Here is a 23,865-nt window from a genome sequence, read left to right on the forward strand (position 1 = left end):
TTTCAGAGGGAGCAGGGCCCTGCTGACACCTTCATTTAAGACTTATGGCCTCCAGAACTGCAACAAAAAAATACCCATTGTTTTAAGCCACCAAGTTTGTGACTTAAACTAAGATAGTCAGCATCTTTTTTCTTTCTTTCTTTCTTTTCTTTCTTCTTCTTCTTCTTCTTCTTCTTCTTTTTTTTTTTACCTGGTTTCCTTTTTCTAAGCACAAGGGTGCTACTTTGGCAAACTTCATTTTATGAGGATGCTTGTATTTTTAAAATTTAATTCTATTTTTCACATCAAATGCTTTTTTGAGTGTCAGTGTCTAAGAACTGTTCTGGAGAAACAATCACTCTCTGCCCATAGCCAAACCTCCAACACTCAAATAACAATATCTCAGACCAAGAGGAAGATGGTTTGGAAACAAATGCTTTGAAAGCATTATACCCTTCTTTATAATTATTCTTAAAAGGGTTGAGATTTGCATGCATTAGCCAAAGTCAGAGGAAATCAATCAACTCTACTCTCCCATCACAAGTCAAGAAACAGTAACAATAAAATTTGATAGAGGTAGGGGAGACATTTCCATACAGTGAGAAGGACAAGCTTTAATTGGAAGAAATGCAGCAGTTGACACTTTGCCTCTCCTCTATCATACACATGGATGCACACACTCACACATTTACCCCCGCTGTCTCTGCACTAGTCTGCTCTTGGGATTCAGTAACGAAAGCCATTTCCACTGGAATGGGGTTGGTGACTGCCTGCTGCATGATTTCAGGGGTCTAGAGAAGCCATTCACTCCCTATCCTCCTTCCACTTCTCCTAACCCTGCTAGTTGACCTGACTAAGGTCTAAATTGGACACTTATTTTGTTTGCAAAAAAGTAAGATTTGTATTCTTAGTTAAAAACCCAAGTTTCTGTACCTAACTGTTCTTAAACCTTACTATGAACGAGTTTATCAAATCTACTTGTGTTGATTTCAGAGTGTTATGTATTCCAGAAAAGCCATGTGCTTTAATCCTGATTCAGTACTGTAGGTTGGAAACCTTTGTATATAGATTGTTACCATGGAGATTGACCCACTAAATTGTGGTTGTGGCCTTTTGATTAGATTTCTCCATGGAGATTTGCTACACCCAATTGTGGGTGTGGCCTTTTGATTAGATGTAGATGTGACTCCACACATTCAAGGTAGATCTTGATTGGTTTATTGGAGTTCTTTAAAAGAGGAGACATTTTGGAGCAACACAGTTGCTTCAGCACCAGCAGAAACACAAATGTTTGAAGATGCTTGGAGTGCCGACAGAGAGAACAGACATCTAGTCATGGACGTTTGGAGATGTAGAGCCCAGCTGACTTAGGCATCCATGTGCCTTCCCAGGAGATGCTAAGCAAGCCACAACCCAGAGTTGTGTCCTAGAAGAGCTAAGTGAAGGCCCACAGATACTTAGAGAGGAAATCAGTGGCATCCAGAAGCTGGAAACAAAGGAACCGGGAACAAGAACCAGCAGATGCCACCCATGTGCCTTCCCATGTAACAGACATCAGCCTTTCTTGAGTCCAATCTTTCTCTGGATGCCTCAATTTGGACTTTTTTTTTTTTTTATCAAATCTACTTGTGTTGATTTCAGAGTGTTATGTATCCTGAGCAAAATGTAATGCTCAAGAAAAAAGCAAAATGCAGGGGACTGATTACGTGTATTATGATGTCATTTATATTAAGTTTAAAACCATACACAGCAAATCTTAAGATTTCATGTATAGTCAAGTGAAAAAGAAAGGACAGGAATGATGGGCATTGGGATATTTTCACAGAGCAGACAGGGATGTGATGGGGAAGGATATTTGGGGAGTGAAGTTCCAAGTTTGATGGGAAGGCCATGAATGCTTGCTTTATTATTTGTTATTCATATTTTGTGTTTCAGGAATGTTTATTAATAAAAAACATGAATAATGTAATCATATGCCATATATAAGTATAAATATTAAATAGAATAAAAATAAAATTAAAAGTCAAAATAGGTAAAGTGTTCTACGAGCAGAAATTTTGCTACACAAATTGTGAATGTTAAACCAACAAGAAGGGTATATCCTGAAAAAATGTCACTCCTTAGCTGGGATAGTGACGTGATCATAGCTGCATTAAGTTGGTGAATCTTCCAGGTATTAGGTCTTTTGTTCACTTCTTTTTTTCCCTTTCATACAAAATTCTTTCAGTATCAGGATTCCCAGCCCCTGGAGAAGTAAGCTGGATCTTGAAATGAGTATTGCTGAGCTGGAGAGAAGTCATCTCTCTCTTTGAACACTCTGGTACTCAGAAGCACCTAGAGAAGCACAGGTTCCAACTTCTTATGGTGGCTCAAAGTACATGCTAGGGAAGTAGAGGGTCCCTCCCTCCTCTGAGTTTTCATCACTTCCAGAAATACTGCAGATGACCATTGGAGAGGTGGCTAGGAATCACCAGTGGTTTCCACAACACAAGGAACAAAAAGTATTTGCTGAGATCAATGTTGTTTATCTAAAGTTTTCTCAAGGAGACTGAATCTTCAGGAACAATTAACTAAGTTTCTATTTGAAAAAGAGTTTCTATACCATTTAAGTTTACTCTAATTAATTCTGTTCCACTCATTTTCTTTAAAAGATACAGCCTAGCTCAAGGTTATCACAGGTAAAATGTTTTATAGCACCAATTGGTTTTATTTTCCTCAACCAAGTGAAAGGTTACACAAAGCATTCTTTTCTGGAAACATTTATTGCTTACCAACTGTTTTTTTGGGGGGGAGGGTCCTATGAGCTTCTAATTTAGTTTGCTAAACTGCTCAAAGTGGATACCATGAAATGGGCTGGCTTTTAACAATGGAAATTTATTAGCTTACAGGCTTAGAGTTTTGAGGTTGAGAAAACTGTCCAAATCAAGTCATTATCCAGATGTTTTCTTCCTGATGACCAACTGCCAGTGATCCAGGACCCCTCTGCCACATGACAAGACACATGGTGGCATCTGCAGGTCTCTCCCTTTCCTTCCAGGTTTCAGCTGCTTGCTTCCATGACTCGATTATTCTCTTTGTCTTCATCCCATTTATAAAGGGCTCCAGTAAGAGGATTAAGACCCACCCTGGGCCACGCCTTAGCTGAAGTAACTTAATCAAAAACTCTACTTACAATAAGTTTGTTTCAGTTTGTAACCTGATGGAATGCAATATACCAGAAACAGAACAGTTTTTAAAAAGGGAATTTATTAAGTTGCAAGTTTACAGTTCTAAGGAAGTGAAAATGTCCAAATTAAGGCAAGGCTATAATAATGTCCAAACTAAGGCATCCAGGAAAAGATACCTTGACTCAGGTAGGCTGATGATGTTCAGGGTTTCTCTCTCAGCTGGAAAGGCACATGGCAATGTCTGTTAGCTTTCTCTTTAGGCTTCTTCGATGGCTTCTCCCGGGACATTTTCTTTATGCATCTCCAATGGTCTCTGGCTGTGTGGGTTTTGTTGGTTCTGTTGGCTTTTTCCAAAATGGTTCCCTCTTCAAGGGCTCCAGTAAGCAACCACATGTTGAATGGGTGGAGACACATCTCCATGGAAGCCATTTAACCAAAAGTTACCACCCAAAATTAGATGGCTCGCATCTCCATGATGCGATCAATATTGATTCAATATTGAAATAATATTGAATGAGGATTAAAGAGCATGACTTTTCTGGGGTACAAAACAAATTCAAACTAGCACAGGTCTAAACCCACAAGAATGGATTAGCTTTAAGAACATGATTTTCTGGGGTATATAGTTTCAAACTATGTATTTCTATTATATCTGTAATCTGTCATCAAATACGATTTTTATTTTTTTATGTTTTTAAAGGAAATAAGCATCAAAGTAACAAAATAAGGGAACTGCCGAATAGCATATTTTTCATGTACTCAGTAACTGTGTATGCATATTAAAACTGTTCAGATAATCCAGTGTGACTCTACTAGGAGAGAGTCAATTCAACCTCCTCCAGGCTCAGGATCCCGTAGTCCATGGGAGATGAAGTATTGGGGTTAGGGTGTGTGATGGTTAAGGTCACATGCCAACTTGGCTAGATTATGGTGTCCAGTTGTTTGGTCAAGCAAGCTCTGGTAGATGGATTTGTGTCTATAGCCAACTGATTGCATCTATGGGTGATTGCATCTGCAATAGAAAAAGGAGCTTGCCCTCAGCAATGTACGGGGTCTCTTCATCCAATCAGTTGGAGGAGGTTTTAAAGTCAGACTGAGGATTTCAAAAGACAGAGCAAAGATTTTCTGTCTCCACTTCAGCCAGCCAGCTATTCCTGGGGCAGTCAATTTCACCTTCTTTGAAGTTTCCAACTTGTGGTCTGCCCTATGGAAATTCAGACTTGCCACAGTCCTGGGAGACAATTTCCATAATAAACCCCTTGATATTTAAATATCTACTGTCATTTTTGTTTCTCTGGTAAGTCCTCACTTACACAGGGAGAGATGCCCTGAAGTACAGTCATTCCTTAGCCATCCCAGTGATGAAATAACTCATAGTGAAAAACTGATATTTATCATGCAACAAAATATAGATATATCAGCTAGAAGGATATGTTGATTCATTTTTCTCAGTGATCTAAACAAAATGTAACTACCTTACGAAAGTCCTCAATATTTCCACCAGTTCTTTTGCTATTCCTTTCTTGAAGATCTGCTCTGCTGACTTTCCTGCCTTGACTTTCCAATTGCTTACAGGAGGAACCCAGTGGTGTAATTTGTTCAATAATTTAGTCACTCATTTTAAAAAATCATATTTGTTTTGCTATTTACTCTGTGCAAATCCTTGAAGGCTGTAAAGATGGAGCAGCTGCTGACATCATTCTCCAGGAACTTACAATCTAGAAAGGGAAGTAAATGAAGACAATGGGTTATTGGGGGAAAATGATTCAATACGAAGAACTGAAATGAGCAATGTTCCTTAGGTGGGAAATGTTGAAGCATGAAGATGGAATAACAAATGTAGTTCAGTTGATTTGGGAGTAAGGGAATGAAAAAGCACAGTGTGCCCATAGCTAGAGGGTGTTTCAGCATCTGAGTAGGAGGAGGGGCTTCATCTTCTTTTATTTTGTCAGTGATCCCAATCTAGTTTTTTAAAAACAATACAAATTTATTACCTTACAGTTCTTGTGGTAATAAATCCCAAACAGGTCATATATCACTGAGCTAAAATTAAGGTGTTGGCAGGACTGCATTTTTCTGGAGGCTCTAGGGAAGAATCTGTTTCCTTGGCTGCTGTTCAGAAGAGAGACATCACTCCATTGCTGGTGTCAGGGTCTCCAGCAAAAGCTTGATTCCTACACTTTGATGGAAAGGTGTTTTACTCAAGTAGAGAAAAGACAGAGCAAAGTTGGCTTCGCTAGTGGGCCCATAGCTAGGGGGGTCTCAACCTGTGGCCAACAGAGGGAGGTTCTCTGCACGTGACACCGCACCCCTCTCTTGCATTTGGTGATGCTGCAGTGACAGTGAAGGAACCCCACTCCCTCCCCACCAGGCAAAATATACCATTGGAGTGTGAGCCGAATGTCATAAAACATGCTCATCTGAGTTAGACTCTCTCTGTACTTGGGATAATAGGGCTAGGAATGTGCCAGCAACTCCCTTATCTTCTAGGGGTTTGTGTTTTATCTCACCACCTGGTCCTGAGCACAGGATGTATCTTCAGGTCTGAGGGAAAGGTGGCAGAACATGTTAGGACTGTCCCCTACCGCATTGCCTTTTCCACCTTCTAGAGGCCACTTATCTTGGGGTCCAGCAGTCCATGGGAAATGAAGTATTAGGGTTAGGGTGTGCGATGGTTAAGGTCACATCCTCCCTCAGTCTTCAAAGTCAGCCATTTCACAACTGCATAGCATCTTCAGGTCTCTCGCAGACACTTACGTTCCTGCTTCTCTCTCCCACATTTAAATGACCTTTGTGATTATATTGGGCCCACCCAGATAATCCAGTATAATATCCCTGTTTTGAGGTTCCGCTGTATTGTACAGTTGACTGTGGCGAAGATGGGAAATTGTGAGTTACAATATATGTTATTATGATAAAACACTTAAAACAAACAAAACAAAGCAGGGTCCCAATCTATTGTGACCAAGCATCCTACTGGAAAAATGTTTTAAGTGCACATTCTCGATATACGCTGCTTATTTACTTATTTCTTTATCTATCCTTCTATACCTTCTAGACTACACCACTGACATAGATTATGTGCCTGAAAAAAACAATCATAAAAGGCAGAAATTAAAGTTGCTAATAACTTAAATTGAAGTTCTAAAATTTTATTTGCATGCTGGGTGAGTGCGCTGCCTTTTGAGGGCACAGTTTAGGCACTTTAGAAGAAAATTGAGAACACAAGTATAAACTCTGACCCTTCTCCAGACAGAAAAGCCCTGAGGCTGAGGAGCCTCGAAAGAAGTTCAATTAGAAACTTTCATAAGGTAAGTAAAAAGAAAAAAAGTAATGCAAGTGGAGAGGGAAGGATTTCACAAGTGTCAGTAAGAGGTGAAGTCTCTAAGGAAGAAAGAGACCCAGGATGCTTGATGGTCCTCACTGACTAAGCACCCCTGTGAGTGACCTGCAGGCTGATGGACATTCCTCTTTGTCATACAAAGGGACCAACAGAGAGTTGGTGAACCGCCTTCTGTGGGCCTCTCTCCACTGGTGGTCCCCAATATCACCTCTCAGGAACATCTCTCAGGGAAGTTGAGCCCACCACTCAAATGTTCATGGAATCCCTCAAGTCACTCTCAGGAACAGAGCTTTCACTGTCATCTTCATAGTTCAAGAATACTAAGTTTCTAGAAAATATAAGAAATGTGGATGAATGCAAAGAAGCCCATAACAGTTACCCAAAGATGTGGCATCTGTCCTTTGAAACATATCCCATTGTGGTTTGTGGGTGTTTAAAAATTTGCTTTTTCAAAAATGTTTTAATATTTCAAGTACTCTTTGGCTTGCAACCTACCTTTCTCATTTGACAATATATATTAGCTATTCATATCCATGTCATTTTATGCTCTCCAGCATCATTTTTAAAGACTGCAGAGTATTTCTTTCGTAGCCCTACCATGATTTATTTAACTAACTGTTGATCTTAGATGTTTGGTTTATTTCCATTTTTTTTTTTTTTTTTTTGCTGGTAAGTGCTTTTTTAATTTTTTTTATTTTTATTTATTTATTTATTTATTTATATTTTTTATTAATTAACGGGAAAAAAGAAATTAACCCAACATTTAGAAATCATACCATTCTACATATGCAATCAGTAATTCTTAACATCATCACATAGATGCATGATCATCGTTTCTTAGTACATTTGCATCGGTTTAGAAGAACTAGCAACACAACAGAAAAAGATATAGAATGTTAATATAGAGAAAAGAAATAAAAGTAATAATAGTAAAAAAAAAAAAAACCTATAGCTCAGATGCAGCTTCATTCAGTGTTTTAACATGATTACTTTACAATTAGGTATTATTGTGCTGTCTATTTTTGAGTTTTTGTATCTAGTCCTGTTGCACAGTCTGTATCCCTTCAGCTCCAATTACCCATTATCTTACCCTGTTTCTAACTCCTGCTGGACTCTGTTACCAATGACATATTCCAAGTTTATTCTCGAATGTCCGTTCACATCAGTGGGACCATACAGTATTTGTCCTTTAGTTTTTGGCTAGACTCACTCAGCATAATGTTCTCTAGGTCCATCCATGTTATTACATGCTTCATAAGTTTATCCTGTCTTAAAGCTGCAATTTCCATTTTTATAATTAATACAGCAGAAAACATCTTTGTAGCTAAACCTTTGGATGCATTTGTGACTTTTGCTTTAGGGTACATTCCTAGAAGTGGAATTGCTGAATCAAGTGGCAGAGTTTCTGTTCTTAGTAGCTACATCCAGTAATGGCCATTTCATTTTGGCAAAGGTGGCACCGTCCCCTTTTATGTCCAAAATTCCACCTCTAAAAATTTATCCCATTCAAAATGTCTCCCCAGTTAAAGTTACAATCCTCCTTGAGAGAAAAATTGCATCCAATAGCTATCACTTTGGAGTGAATTAGGATACACATTTTGCTTCTGCAACAAGAGAAAGGGCTTAGGATGGGAGGGGAGGGCTCTGGCACTGTTTGAATATCTAATATGTATGAGGCCCTTTTATGGCTATGTCTTCTGTAGCCTCTCTACCCATTGATGGTCACTTTCTCTTTTTTTGTTAATTTAACTTTTTACTTTGAAATAATTTTAGATTCACAGAAGAGTTGTAAAAATAATACAGAGGGCTCTCATCTTTACCAGGCTTCCCCTGATGTTAAACCGTAACATAACTGGGCAGTGCAACAGTGGCTCTGTGGCAGGATTCTCACCTGCCAAGCTAGAGACCCGGGTTCGATTGCAGCAGCCTGCCCATGTCAAAATAAATAAATAAATAAACTAATAAAAACATAACATAACCACAGTACATTTGTACATTTGTCAAAATGAAGAAGATGTGTCTTCCAGATTTCTTCTCTGTAAAGTTACTATTTTTTTTTCCTTTCCATACTCCGTTGGAGTAGGTCACTAAGTCCTACCTACTCTTAAAGGTATGGGAGGTAAAATCCTTCTCCTGGAGGTGAATTGAAGAATTTGAGGGCCTATATTAAAACCACTACAGTGTTTAATAAATATTTTAGGTAGATTCTTTGAGGTTCTGCCAATATCTTGCTTCTTAAAGTTTTACCCACAAACTTTAGCATTTTTTTTAATGGTTCTTGCCTGTAACATTTATTACTGTGATATTTCAATGGTAATTTCCATTTCCCTCATTCCTTTTCCATTTATAATTTGGACTTCTTTAAGGGAGATTTGTCCCATCTCCCAATGTATTTATTTTTCAATGATTTATTTATGTTAGTATGTTCTCAGGGATATTTATTTTATTCTCTGGCTTACAATCCAAGACCATTGTTATTTGTTTTGTTGCTCAATTTGTTCCAGCTTTGGCCATAGAGAGTTTTTTTACATTGGCTCTTGAGCCTTTTCAAAATGCCCCCAGCTTTTTGTTTTTCAGCATTTTCTTAATTTCTGGCACTACAAGATGTTCCAGGATCATCTTGTATTTTTTCTTGCCTCAGTCCTATCATCAACCATTTCTCTAGGATATAGTGGTTTCATTTACTGGAAAACAGTGTTTAGAAACTAATATCTGGGTGCTAGATACGCTTGTTTATCTTAGGGTATCACCACTCCTTAGGCAGAATGAGCCAGGAAATATATATATGTATGCATACATACCCTTGTTATGCACATGCCAACATTTATATTTTTAAAGAGTTTTATTCCCATACCACACAATCCATCCAAAGTATACAATCAGTCACTCTAAGTATAATCACAGAGTTGTGCATTCATCGCCACAATCAACTTTAGAACATTTCCATTGCTCCAAAAAGAAAAACTTCATGCTCTTTATAATCCCCTATTGTTGACATTGGTGTGGTACCTTACAATTGATGAAAGAATATTAAAATATCACTATTAACTGTAGTCCATAGTTTCACTAGGTGTGTTTTCCCCATATACCACCCTATTATTATTACATTTAATAGTGATGTGCATTTATATGTCTGTCTGTCTAATGGGTGGTGATACCCCAAGATAAACAAGCACATTTAGCACCCAGAGGTTCATCACTTCTCTATCCATTTCCAAACATTTACAATTACCTTTATTAAAAATTATACACAAATTAAACATCAGCTACCCATTCTCTACCCTCATTCTATCTCCTGGGAAACTGTATTATAGCTATTAACTCCATGAATTTGCTCATTATAATTAGTCTATGTTAGTGAGATCATGCAATATTTGTCCTTTACCATCTGACTTATTTCCTCAGCATAATGTCCTCAAGGTTCATCCATGTTGTCACATGCATCAAGACTTCATTCCTTCTTACAGCTGAATAATATTCTATTGCATGTATACACCTCATTTTGTTTATCCAATCTTCGCTTGGTGGACACTTGGGTTGCTTCCATCTTTTGCTAATTGTGAACAAAGCCACTGTGAACATCAGTGTGCAAATGTCTGCTCATGTTCCTGCTTTCAGTTCTTCTGGGTACCTAGTAGCAGAATTGCTGAATCATATAGCAGTTTTATCCTTAGCTTCCTGAGGTCTCTATATATTTTGATATCTGAATTTCTGTGTGGTGGTTTTAAATCTAATCCACTCCTGTGGGTGTGAACCCATCGTAAATAGGAATGTTGATGAGGTTACTTCAGTTAAGGTATGGCCCAGCTCAATCAGGAGGGCTCTTAATCCCACTACTTGAGTCCTTTATAAGGGGAGTGAAATTCAAACAGAAGTCATGGAAGCAAGAAGCTGAATTCATCAGAATGTGGAAGATAATGGAGAGGCTAGTAGATGCTGCCATGTGTCTTGCCATGTGACAAGCCAAGACCAAAGATCACCAGCAGCCAGCCCCAGAACACCAGTCTTCTGGGAGAAAGCATTGCCTTGATGATGCCTTAATTTGGACTTTCTATTAGTCTCAACACTACAAATTCCCACTGTCTAACCCAACCCATTTCATGATATTTGCTTGAGCAGTCAAAAAACAAAATGATCTATGTGTTAGTCAATGTTGCCTAGGGAAACACAACCAACAGGAGATATCTGTGAATATTATTAGATTTTATTAAAATATCTCACACAATTATGGGGATGCATGAGCCCAAATTCCATAGGGCAGGGCACATGCTGGCAAGTCTGATGAAGGTTTTTGACAAATTCCCCAGGAGAAGCTGGCTGGCTGCAGCAGAAATGAAAACTGTCTCTTCTGACTACTGAAATCATCACTTCTCCTTTTAAAGTCTTCAAATGATGGGATTAAATGAATCTCATTGCTGAACACACTCTCCTTGGTTGATTGTAAATGTAATCAGCCATAGATGCAATCAACATACTGATGATATGAGTCCTCAAAATGTCTTCATAGTAACAGGCCAATGCTTGCTTGCCCAGACAACTGGGCACCATTACCTGGCCTAGCTGATGCATGAACCTAAGCATCACAATCTGTATCTGCATTAAAACCAACATGACTTCATACTGATGTCTTCAACTCTGTTCTATCATCAATCTACTGATGGTGTGGTTATATCTGGATTATGGGAAGGAAAAATACAACTTTCCTAGTTCATATAGATGATGTCTTTGGTAAGTGCTTTAGTTTCAGAGTTCATTTTTCTAAAGGCAAGAAAAGAGTCAATCATAAGAATCATATAAGTCAATGAGGATGCCAGCAGCCACCATGGCAGATTAAATCTTAGCAGCCCTTCCAAATCTTTCATACTAGAGTATATTCTGGGAAGGCAGGAGATACCCAGCTGATTGAGGTTCCATTTCCTCCCAGATTGGAAGTATAAAATTCCAAGTCCAATTTTAAAATTAGAGAAATTAATATATGTTGCCTACTTGAGTTGCTGGTCTGAAGCTCATGTATACATCATTAATAAACTGATGCTATAGACACATCCTCCGTCCTTTTCTTTTAATCTCTTATTCAAGATGAGTCATCCACCATTGAATTCTGATCCCTTCCTTTTCCCCCTGAATGTAAACCTTTTTCCATGAGATGTTTCCAAACAGTCATCTTTCAACTCATCCTCTCTACTGTCTCCTTCTTGTTCCTTTCCTTGCAAACTTGCTCTGATTATGCCTCACTTTATAAGTAGTTAGATAAGTGAATAAAAAGTCTTACTTTGGCCCATGTGCCTTCTGGTTGGGCTTTGATCCCTTCTCCTGTTTTCACTGTCCAGATGTCTCTACTTACTCACCTTCTACTCTAATGGAAACTCTTAATTTGACTCCTGTTCCTTTCCCCTGACATCATGACTCTCTCCTATTTCTCCTCATACCACTTTGAATCTCTTTTATATAAAGAAGGAAAAAAGGGAAAAGAGCTTGTATTCTGCCCTGTACATGCCTCAGAAAAGGTGTGCCCTGGCCAATAAAAGTAGGAGAAGCTTCCATGATCTTGCAATCTAACCCTTGTACTATCTAAAAAGATTTAGGATTGTGGTAGACTTATGGTAGTATAGCTCTGCGATTTAAGAAAATGTCCCCCTTCGGCTAGTTATGTATTTAGGTTTGGCTTCTTTCTTAATTTCCCTGCTGTTTAGAGAATTTAGAAAAAGAGTGATCAGCAGGTTTTCTGGCCTCCCTGATGCCATTTTTTTTTTCTAAATTATAATCCCACAATAGTAAGTGACTTGGTTTGTCAGAGTTGCTGTGTCAAATATGACACATACTGTTTGGAATATATTGTTTCACAGTTTTGGAGACTAGAAGTCCAAAGTGAAGGTATCGGCAGGGCTTCCTCTCTCTGGGAGTCTGTAGCATTCTGCTGCTAACTTGCCACAACCCTTGAGGTTCCTTGGCTTGTGTCTCTACTCCTGTCATGTGGCCAACTCTCTGTCCTTGGGTCTGACTTTTCTTCCAAGTCCAATTTCTTTTGTTTATAAGAACTTCAGCCACTAGGGTTAAAGGCCCATCTTGATTTGATTTGGCCTCATCTGAGTAAGATCTTTGAGCATGCTATTCACAGATGTGGCCAAATGTTAATATCAGCAGCTTCTAAGTCCCTATTTCCAAATGGGTTCTCACCCCCAAGACCTGAGATCAGGACTTGAACAGATCTTCATGGGGTTCATGAATCAATCTCCAACAGTAAGAAATCTTAGATCACTGAATCTACTTATTTAAAATAACATGTCGACAGAAAGTAGGCAGTAATATCATGTGCAGCTTTACTTGAATCTATGGAATTATATTTCCACAACTGTAGAAAAAGAACCCTGTTCTTTGGAGTTGTGGCCCAGTCAACTTTCAAGATATGAAAGTGTTGATGTGAAGCATTCTTACTTGATCAGGTATTAAAAGCCAGGTCCATTGCATTTGGAGAGCCCTTTCAAATTTTCAAATTCAAAGACCACAAATCTGGGAAGTACTTATCTCCAACCCTCTGAGTAGAGCAAACCACTTACTAACACTAATTCACTGTCTGCCTTCTGACCCCTTTATCTCCAGAATGAAACCTCATATCGAAAGGATATGCATTTGGAAAGACAATGGAATTAAATAACTGAGCTTTTTGCCAAACAACACACTCACAAAAACAAAAAATCTCTCCTGCTAAATAATCTTATTAAAAATCATATTGTATGCATTCATTTCATGATTCCACAAGATATTACAGGATTTCCACACTGCAAGCAAGGCTATTCTCAAAGAAAGTACTAAAAAAACATCTCTCAATCAAGTCAGCAAGTAAACAGAAACTGACATGACACATTTGTTTGGTGGAGAAAAATTCCTGAGGCAAAGCATGGCCTAAAGTTCTAAGTTGTTAACTGCTGAAATGCTGGACTTATCTAGGAAATGATTAAGGAACAAGCTGAAAATGTTTTAAGATGGCAGCAACTGTTGCTGACTCCTCCAAGACCTAATATTTGTTGTTCTGAAAATGATGTGTTTATCAATCTTTTGCTTTTTAATAAATTATTTGTATGTCTAAAGTGCATAATGTTTGGTTTTGTTATTTTTGAACTTCATAGAAGGACAACATAGTGTGTATCATCTTCTGGGGCTTGGGTTATTGAGATTGATTCATGCTATAGTGCATAGCTGCTCAATCATTTGGATTGCTGTACTACATTCTATTTGTGAAAACACCAACTTACTTGTCCATTTTCCTGTTGATGAGCTTTCTTATTGATTCAAGGTGTTATTAGCTGCATGAACATTTTTGTACAGATCTTCCTATGTATATGCAGAAGTGTTTCTCTTGGATATATATTTAGGAATGGAATTGCTGAGCCATCTATATATTATAAATAACTATATAATATTTATATAAATATATATATTTACCCAACTTTAAGAGAAAATGTTAAATCAATTCTCAGATAGCGCTCCAATTTGCACTCCTCCCAGCAGTGAGCCTGTTGATCTAAATCCTCTCTCATCGTTGGCATTCTCAGGTTCCTTATATTTTGTTATTCATATATCCCTGTGGTCTCTCACAGCCACCTCTCCTTGCTTTGAGTCCTGAGTTGTCATTTAAGCATCCTTTGGTTGGAGTACATCCTCCAGGATTTTCTCCAGAGAGGCTATATGGGCTGACAAGGTGGCCACATTACTCTTTTTTGGGGAACAGGGAAAGAAGTGTGTTTTTTGTTTGTTTGTTTGTTTGTTTTAGGTCTTTGGGTACGAGACCATTTTCTCCTGACCTTGGGGACAGAGCCATTCAGCACCATAGGGTGTCTGCCTCAGGCTTCCTGAGAGTCCACCGAAGCAAGCAGGCCTCTGAAGACAGCCTTGGGCAGGGGCTCAGAAGAAAGCACTGTTCTTGGCTTGGTGGCCCCTGGAGAAGCACAGAAGCATTGTTGTTCCAGAGCCCTGCGGGAATATGCTCTGTCTCCTCTGCCTTCTGGACACCCGCAGGAAGGAAACCCAAACCTTGCTCTTGTCCACAGTAATTACTCCAGAGAGGACCCTGGGAGGAAGGAGGGAACAGGAAGTGTGCTGAGCTTTCATCTGGGTGATTTCCAAGAGTCTTACTTGGTACATAGACGTGCTCATCATTTCTGATGGAAATAATTGTGTTTACGAACTGCCTTCTGGAACCTGACAACATGTTTGGTGCTGGATCCTGGTTTATTGTATATGAGGTAAAAGAATTTCCTTCAGACACCTGGGAGAGGGAAGGGTTCATGAAGGATGATTTTCACTTTCACCTGAAAATGCATCTAATACCACCTCAAAATTGTCCTGAGTTTTGAATAACAGGCCATTAACCTACTAGGTGTTTAGTTTCATCACCTGGACTCAATAGGGCCAAGGAGCTTCTTCCTAGAAGGGAAATCTGTTGCTGTTTTCTTCTGCTGTTGTCTGGATTTAGCCACAACCCAGTTGCCCTGAGGGGGTGGCTGGAAGGGAAGGGTGCAGACGGTGTGCTCTACGTGGGTCCATGGTCCCAGGGGATGGGAGACGTGGTTATTTAATAACTTTTTTTTTTCACTTGGATTATAAACACTTATATATGTGTATCCTAAAAAACCGGAAACTATAAAAAAGTACAATGAACAAAATTAAAATCACCTACTATTCAACAACTAAAAATAAATGCTGACATATTTTAATGATTTCTGCTCCATGAAATTTACCAAACACTGGGCAGCAGCTCAGCCTGATGACTCTAGCTATCCCGGAAACACTTTGCCTGCGTTTGAAGTCTGTCTGCATACCTAGCTGGTATGGCATTAGGTGATTTTCCTAGTCTTACCGATCTTAATTTTCCTGATGTACTGAACGAAATAAATATATCTCCCTCACAGAGTTGTTGCAAGCAATAAATGAGATGATGTTTCTAAATTGCTTAGCACTATGCATGGCAGGGAGCACAGTAGGCCCTCAATAAATGGTCATTTTTCTTAGTATTCTAGCTTCAAAAAATGTATTTAGTCTATATATACACAAAGAAAGAGTAAGTATGCATTACCATATTGTGTGTGTGTGTGTGTGTGTGTGTGTGTGTGAATACATACAATATCCATGAGTGCAAACTGTGAAGAACTATCATATGTTGTACAGTACAGAATTATGGTTATGTGACATAAAGTCTCTGGGGTGGCTTGAAATATGCACCCCAATTTAAACATACTCTTAATCTTGGTCCACATTCCTGTGGGTGTGAAGCCACTGTAAATAGGACATCTTAAAGATGTTATTTTTAGTTAAGGTCTGGCCAAAATGAATGAAAGAATCTAGGTCACAGGAGTTTTTTATAAGCAGAAGAAATTCAGACATAGAGAAAAAGCTATGGAGAGGAGCTGGAAGCCAGAAGTCAGTGAAACCTGGAAGAAAAAGAAGACATCACCAGGTGACATGAGGTAGGGATTCAAGCCAGGGAACAGCAGGGATTGTGGCAAGCCAACACTGCAGTGCTACTGACCCCAGAAGGAAGCAAGCCTTCTAGCCCATGAAACTGTGAGCCAATAAATCCTTGTTTAAGCCAATCCATTGTGTGGTATCTGTTAAATCAGCTTAGAAATGAAGACAGTCTCTGTGATGGTTAGGTTCAGATGTCAACTTGGCCAGGTGATGGTGCACAGTTGTCTGGTCAGGCAAGCACTGGTCTGACCATGACTGCAAGGATATTTTGTGGCTGGTTGATAGACCAGAAGGCTGGTTTGTTAAAATTTTGTCAGTTGATTGCATCTGTGGCTGATTACATCTATGATCAATTAAGGGTGTGTCTTCCGAATACCCAATCACTTGGATTTTATCCAATCAATAGAAGACTTATAAGGTAGAAGAGAGAATTTTCACTTCTTCATTCCAGCCTCTCCTGTGGAATCTGTCGAGAATGTTCATCAGCATTGCCAGCTACGCTGCCTACCCTAAGGATTTGGGACTCTTGCATTCGCACCATCGCATGAGACACTTCTATAAATCTCATCTTTACAGATATGTCTCCTTGGTTCTGTTTCTCTAGAGAACTCTGACTAATACAACTTGGTACTGGGAGTGGTTCCTGAGAAACAGAATCTTAAAAATAAGTTTTTACAATTGGTTTCCTACTCTGATTAGATTCAAAGACACTGATGACTCTATTTCCAATAATCAAGAAGGCACTGACAGCCCATGGCGTGGGTTTGGCAGTACAGATATGCAAAAATTTACCATTTTATTCTCCTAATCATACTCTTTTATGAGGCAAGACTCTGGGTGACAATGTTTTTGACCCTTAACAGAGTTTTGTGGAATTAAGAGGAATGAGGATGTTGGCAGGTTGTTCTTAGAAGCAATGGGTACAGTTACGAGAGAAAGGGATGAGCTGAAGTCTTCAAATTTGCAGCTTAAATGTCATATGAAAGATGTAAAAGTTTCTATGTGTGCCCTAAAAGAAAATCTAATTTTCTGTGGTCACAGACTTGAGACCCGAAAACAAGACCCAAAGTATCATTGTGCGTCCAGCAGATTTACAATGTAAACTAAATTCTCTACCTTGCAGGATGTCTGCTGTTAAAGCAATGGCTTTGATTAGAAAAGAATGGGATCCTGAAACTTGAGATGGGGACATACGGGTTGGTAGTGGTGTCATTGGGGCTATGGAAACTTTGGATTCTGCTGAGTCTTGACCAGATCTACCTGTAAGAATCTGTCTTTAGGAAACAGCCACCCAATATCCCGTCTCCCCTAATGAGACTGCTAACTGACCTCTAGCCTGCCTGGAGGAAACAGCTTCCTGGCCTCCAGTTCACCCTTAGGAGTCTAACATCTAGCCTCCACCTAAAGAGATTAACCCTTCAATGTCTGCTAAACCTGTGACCAACTCCCCTGGGGAAAAGTCTTCATTCCTCTGTCTGGAGAGATTAATCTGGTTTCCCTAGATGGAACTGCAACGGAATGCCCTGAGGTAATTTGGCTTGAAAGACACTTCTAATTCTTTTCATGATCCACCTCCACCACCCTTCTTTTCTTCAAGACCAATAACTAGGTTAAGTCTCAAATCTAAAGTAAGTACAAAGTGTGACCCTTAAGGAGATACACTATACTACAAAACAAACTGCGTGAGTTTTCCAATTTATATAGACAGAAATCAGAGGAATACATGTGAGAATGGATATTGAAGGTATGGAAAAATGGTGGAAGAAGTATAAAGTTGGATCAGACTGAATTTATTCATATGGGCTCATTAAAGCAGAGGTTCTGCATTCAATGCTGTAATTTGAGTTGTTAGAAAGGGCATTAATAGTTTGGGTAGTCAGCTGAAACGTGGATTAAAAGGTGGCCAACATTATCTGAGGTTGAAATGCCAGAATTGCTGTGATATAATGTAGATAAGGGGATTCAAAAGCTTAGAAAGATTGGAATGTTAGAATGGATTTATCATGAGAGACCTGCTCACACACCCTAACAATGTCCAGAGGACACACCTTTTACCAGGACTTTGAGGTATAAATTTGTGAGACTAGCTCCATCATCTCTGAAGAGTTCTGTAGTCATCCTTATTTGTAGAGCATATGTTACTGTGAGAACTGCCAGCACTGAGCTGGAATCCTTAAACAGGGTGGGGATTATTGGATCCTGAGTTGGCAGAAGCCACATGGCAATGGTTAATTGCCATAGACAAGGTGGACGTGGCTACCATAATGGACAGAAGATTCAATGCAGCAGCCAAATAACCTGACTAGCAGACACTTACGGCATTGGTCAGTAGACCATGGGTTACCTAGAAGTAAAATAGATGAGCACTCTACTAAATTCTTATTTAAGCTCCATAAGCAGAAAAGTTCTAGGTAAAGTTAATGGAAGTCTAACTTCAATTACAAAAACAGAAAGTCACAGACCCTTAATTTCCAGGTTTGAGACAGTTTATATATCCAGAGCCACTCGAATGAGGGCAAGGTCAGGTACTCTTGTGGAAGGACATGTTACAATGCTAAAAATTTACACTGTTAACCTTCCTCCCAGCCTTCCCCAAGGAGACTTACAGCCTTTTACTATGGTAACTACATTGGGAAAAAGGAAATGATCATATATTTCACGTATTGCTAGATACTGGCTCAGAAATGACACTAAATTCACTCTGGTCCACCAGTCAGAGTAGGGGCTTCTCAGGTCAGGTGATAAATGGAGTTTTAATTCAAGTCCATCTCATGGTGAATCCAGTGGGTCCCTGGACCCATTCTGCAGTTATTTCCCCAGTCCCAGAATGCAAAATTGGAGTAGACGTATTGAGCAACTAGCAGACTTATGGACTGAGGGTTATTATGGTAGGAACGGCCAAGTGAAAACCATTAGAATTGCCCCTAACTAGCAAAGTAGTAAATCAGAAACAACACCAGATTGCTGGAGGGATTGCAGGAATTAATGTGACTCTTAGGGACTTGAAGGATGTAGGGGTGGTGATTCCAGCCACACCCCCATTCAACTCTCCTATTTGGCTGGTGCAGAAAACAAGTGAGACTTAGAGGATGACGAATGGATAATTGTAAGCTTTACCAAGTGGTGTCTCCACTTGCAGGTGTTGTTCTACATGTGGTATCATTGCTTGAGCAAATCAACATACCCCCTGGTAACTGGTATGCAGCTATTGATTAGATAAATGCTTTTTTCTCAGAAGTACTGCTGACAGGAATATAAAATTGTGCAGCTGTTTTGGAAAATATATGGGAGTTCCTTAAACATGTGGCGTGACCCAGGAATTCCACCTCTAGGTATATATCAAAAAAAAAAAAAACATATATTAACATAAAGTTTTGTACAGGAATATCTATAGCAACATTATTCATAATAGCCAAAAAGTGAAAACAACACAAATTTCTGTCAACTTATAAATGGACAAATAAAATATGGTATATCCATAAAATGGTGTATTATTCAACCATTAAAAAGAATGGAATAATAATACAAGCTACAACATGGATGCACTTTGAAAATATTATGCTAAGTGAAAGAAGTCGGTCACTAAAGATCTATATTGCACAACTCCATTTACATGAAATGTCCAGAATAGAAAAGTCCATAGAGATAGAAACTAGATAAATTATTGCTTACAACTGGTCAGGGAATTGGTAGGGGGAATAGGGAAAGAAAACTACTGGGGTTCTTTAATGAGGGATGGAAATGTTTTAGAATTAGTGTTGATAAATGCATAACTTTGTGAGTATACTAAATTACATTGTATTATGCACTTTTTAAATGAAATTTTATTAAGATATATTCATACACCATATAATCAGCCAAGATATACAATCAGTGGTTCACAGTATCATCATATAGTTGTATATTCATCACCATAATGAATTTTTGAACATTTTCATTACTCCAAAAAAATTAAAATAAGAATAAAAATAAAAATATAAAAGAACACCCAAAACATCTCATACCCTTCATCTCCCTTATTGTTTATTTATTTATTTATTTATTTGTGTCTTTGTTTTCTTCCTCATCTTTTTCCATACAATGGATAAAGGGAGTGCAGTCACAAGTTTTTCACAATCACATTGTTACACCATAAAAACTATAGAGTTATACAATCATCTTTAAGAAACAAAGCTACTGGATTGCCATTCAACAGTTTCAGGTACTTCCTTCTAGCTATCCTAATACACTAAAAACTAAAAAGAGATGTCTATAGAATGCATAAGAATAACCTCCAGAATGACCTCTTGATTCTATTTGAAATCTCTCAACTGCTGAACCTTTATTTTTCCTTTCTCTTCCCCCTTTTGGTCAAGAAGGCTTTCGAAATGCCAGGTCAAGGCTCATCTCTGGGAGTCATATCCCACATTTCCAGGGAGATTTACACCTCTGGGAGTCATGTCCCATGTAGGGTGGAGGGCAATGAGCTTACCTGCAGAGTTGGCTTAGAGAGAGAGGCCACAACTGAGCAACAGAAGAGGTTCTCTGGGAGTGACACTTAGACATCATTATAAGTAAGCTTAGCTTTTCCTTTGCAGGAATAAATTTCATAAGGGCAAGTCCCAAGGCCAAAGACTTGGCCTATTAACTTGTTAGTTACTAATGCTTGCAAGAATATCAGGAATTCCCCAGGTGGGGGAAGTTTAATATTTACACATTTTTTCCTTAGTCCCTTTAGGTGACTTTGCTAATACTTTTTAATTTTCTCCGTTCAGATTGCTCTGGGATGTATCAGGGCATTACACCAACCCATAAAAACCAACAAGATCTCACTCATATTCAATGACAATGTCATTACAGTGTTGAATAAACTGACCATACAGGTTAAATTACTGTGCTACAGAAAATATAAAATTTGTACCAATAAACATCTCTTTCTTTGGTCTCACACAGAAGATGAAGTTTTAAAAGACAGTCAATATCATTCTTTACCCTTTGTCTATTTACTTTAGTTCTAACCAACTCAACTTCATTCATATTTCTAAGTGAAATCTGATCACTTTTTCAATTTTTTTAACAGTTACTGTATGGGGTAATGCTGACTTTCATAGCTGCAGAACTCTAGCTCTGAGTCTCAGGGTTACACAGGTACCTAAAGTTCCAGGGAATGACCAGATTATAAATAAAGAGCTCTGTATCTCAGAGTTTAGGAATAACATTTACAATTCAGGAATAGATATGACTGCTATAAGAGTTTACAATCTAGAACCTTTACAATAAGCTTTCCCCTGATAACTTATGCTCTTGAGTTCAATTCATATATATATATATGTATATATATGTTTGCCCTCCCATTCATCGGTGGATGTGCTCTTAGGCCACCTCCATCCATTGCAATCATGAACATTGCCACCACAAGCTCAGGTTCACAAATGTCCATTCATATCTCTGCTTTCACTTCTTCCAAGTATATACCTAATGGCAGGGTTGCAGGATCATATGACAACCCTATATTAGCCTCCTGTGGAACCACGACACTGCCCTCCAGAGGGACTGCACCATTCTACTTCCTTACCAACAGTGACTAGGTTTATCTCTCTCCCCACATCTTCAGCAGTGCCTATATCTTTTCGGTTTTTAACGGTTTTATTCAGACCCCATATAATCCCTCCTAAGTAAATAAACAATGGTTCTTGATGCATTCACATAGTTATACATTTACAGCCACATTCTATATGAGGACCCAAAGAAAGAAGAGGAGAAAAATTGAAGAGTAAAAAACAAAAATAAATTAAAATGAAAAGGAGGAACAATGACAATAACACAAGAATCCTATACTCCTCCCATACATCCTCCTTTATGTCATATCTTTTTTCTCTCTTTTTGCTCTTACATTAATAATCTTCATTTTTGTATTGTCCTCCAAACTCCTCTTTCCTGTCTTCCTGTCTGCCTAAAGTTCTCCCTTTAGCATTTCTTGTAGAGCAGGTCTCTTGTTCACAAACTCTCTCAGTGTCTGTTTTTCTGAAAATATTTTAAACTCTTCCTCATTTTTGAAGGGCAGTTTTGCCAGAATTCTTGGTTAGCAGTTTTTCTTTTTCACTATCTTAAATATATCAAACCACTGGTTTCTTGCCCTCGTGGTTTCTGCTGAGAAATCTACACATATTCTTATTGAGCCTCCCTTGTATGTGATAAATCACTTTTCTTTTGCTGCTTTCAGAATTCTCTTTGTCTTTGACATTTGAGAACCTGATTAGTATGTGTCTTGGAGTGGGTCTATTCAGAGTTATTCTGTTTGGGGTATGCTATGCTTCTTAGATCTGTAATTTTATGTTTTTCATAAGAAGTGGAAAATTTTCAGTGATTATTTCCTCTATTATCCTTTCTGTTCCTTTTCATTTTTCTTCTCCTTTTGGGACACCCAAACCATGTATATTCATGCATTTCATATTATTCAATTCCCTGAGACTCCACCCACATTTTTCCATTCTTTCTCTGTATGTTCTTTGGTATAGGATTTCAGAAAGCCTGCTTCTAGTTCACTAATCCTTTCTTCTGCTTCTTCAATTCTGCTGTTTAAGTTGCCATTGTGTTTTTCATCTCTTCTATTGTGCCTTTCATTCCCATAAGTTCTGCTATTTGTTTATTCAAGCTTTCAAGCTCTTCTTTATAGTCACCCAGTGTCTTCTTTATGTCCTTCATTTCTTTTGCCATAACTTTCCTCTATTCATTGATATGATTTTTAAATTTGATTTATCATGTTTGCTTGAACACTTTTAATTAGTTGTTTAAATTCCCATATCTTCTTTGAATTGTCAGTTTGTTCCTTTGACTTGGAGTATCTTCATTTTTCCTGGTGTGACTTGTAATTTTTTTCTGGTGCCTAGGCATCTGATTCCCTTGATTGGCTTATTTTTCATCTAGGATTTTCTTGTTGTTTGGCTTTGTTCTCTATCTGTTCTTTGGCATTCAGCTCAACTTATTTTAGACCTATTGCATAGCTTCCATTTAACTGATCAGTATTTTTTTGCTCTTGTTTTTCTAGTTCTTGCCCTGCCTATATGGAAACTTTTTTTTTGAAGAGGGTCTCCCCAGATATGATTGATCCCAATCAGATTTTTCCAGAAAAGACAGGCCCATGTCTCAGAAGGAGGGTAAATCTGTATCAAGTTTCCCTGAGGACAAGACCCAGAAAGTTGTCAGACTTTCCTGTGAAACCTCTAGACTCTGTGCTTTTCTTATCCTGCCCAGAACGAGGTGCTTGTCAGCCCACAGCTCCACACCCATGTAAAGAGATGTGATGTCTTTAATTCTTAGTAGACCCTGTCTATGCTAGGGCATGGTTAAAAAAGAGGCACAGGCAGAAGGTGGGCTTAAGCTGCTTCTGTTTTTCAACCCCTAGGGTTTGAAATCTCTGAAAAGAGCTGCCACTTGAGATGGCACTCCCTGCCCCCCTTTTCTTGGAGAAGATACACCCTTTAGGGAGTTATCTCTTTCGCTTGACTAGTTACTTTGTCTCTTAGACATATCTTAACTCCACCCTTGCCTGGGTCAAGGCTGACAATTGAAAATCCCTAAGGTTTTCTATAATGAGCTACTTAGAGTAGCTAAAAAATTAATAGGGAAAAGAAATCCCCTTTCAGAGCCAGTCCCCAGCCCCCAATTTTGATCAGTCAAGAGCCAGAGTTGATATCCAACTCTAAGTGCCCATTTTCTTGGAGGTACAGCCCTTTTCCAGTATTCTGATCTCAGTCAACTCCAAAAACCTCTGTTATTTTTTTTCTTCCTTCAGCCCTTCCCCCCCTCTGCTGGGAGAGACCTGGCAATTCCTTTCCTGCTTGCACTGGATTTACCTGTGCTTGAAGCTTGTATTCAGCATTCCAAATATGTTCATTAAAACTGCTACTGGGGGTATATGAGTGGTTCAGT

Source organism: Tamandua tetradactyla, chromosome 2, assembly GCF_023851605.1.
Source record: "Tamandua tetradactyla isolate mTamTet1 chromosome 2, mTamTet1.pri, whole genome shotgun sequence".
NCBI classification, from domain to species: domain Eukaryota; kingdom Metazoa; phylum Chordata; class Mammalia; order Pilosa; family Myrmecophagidae; genus Tamandua; species Tamandua tetradactyla.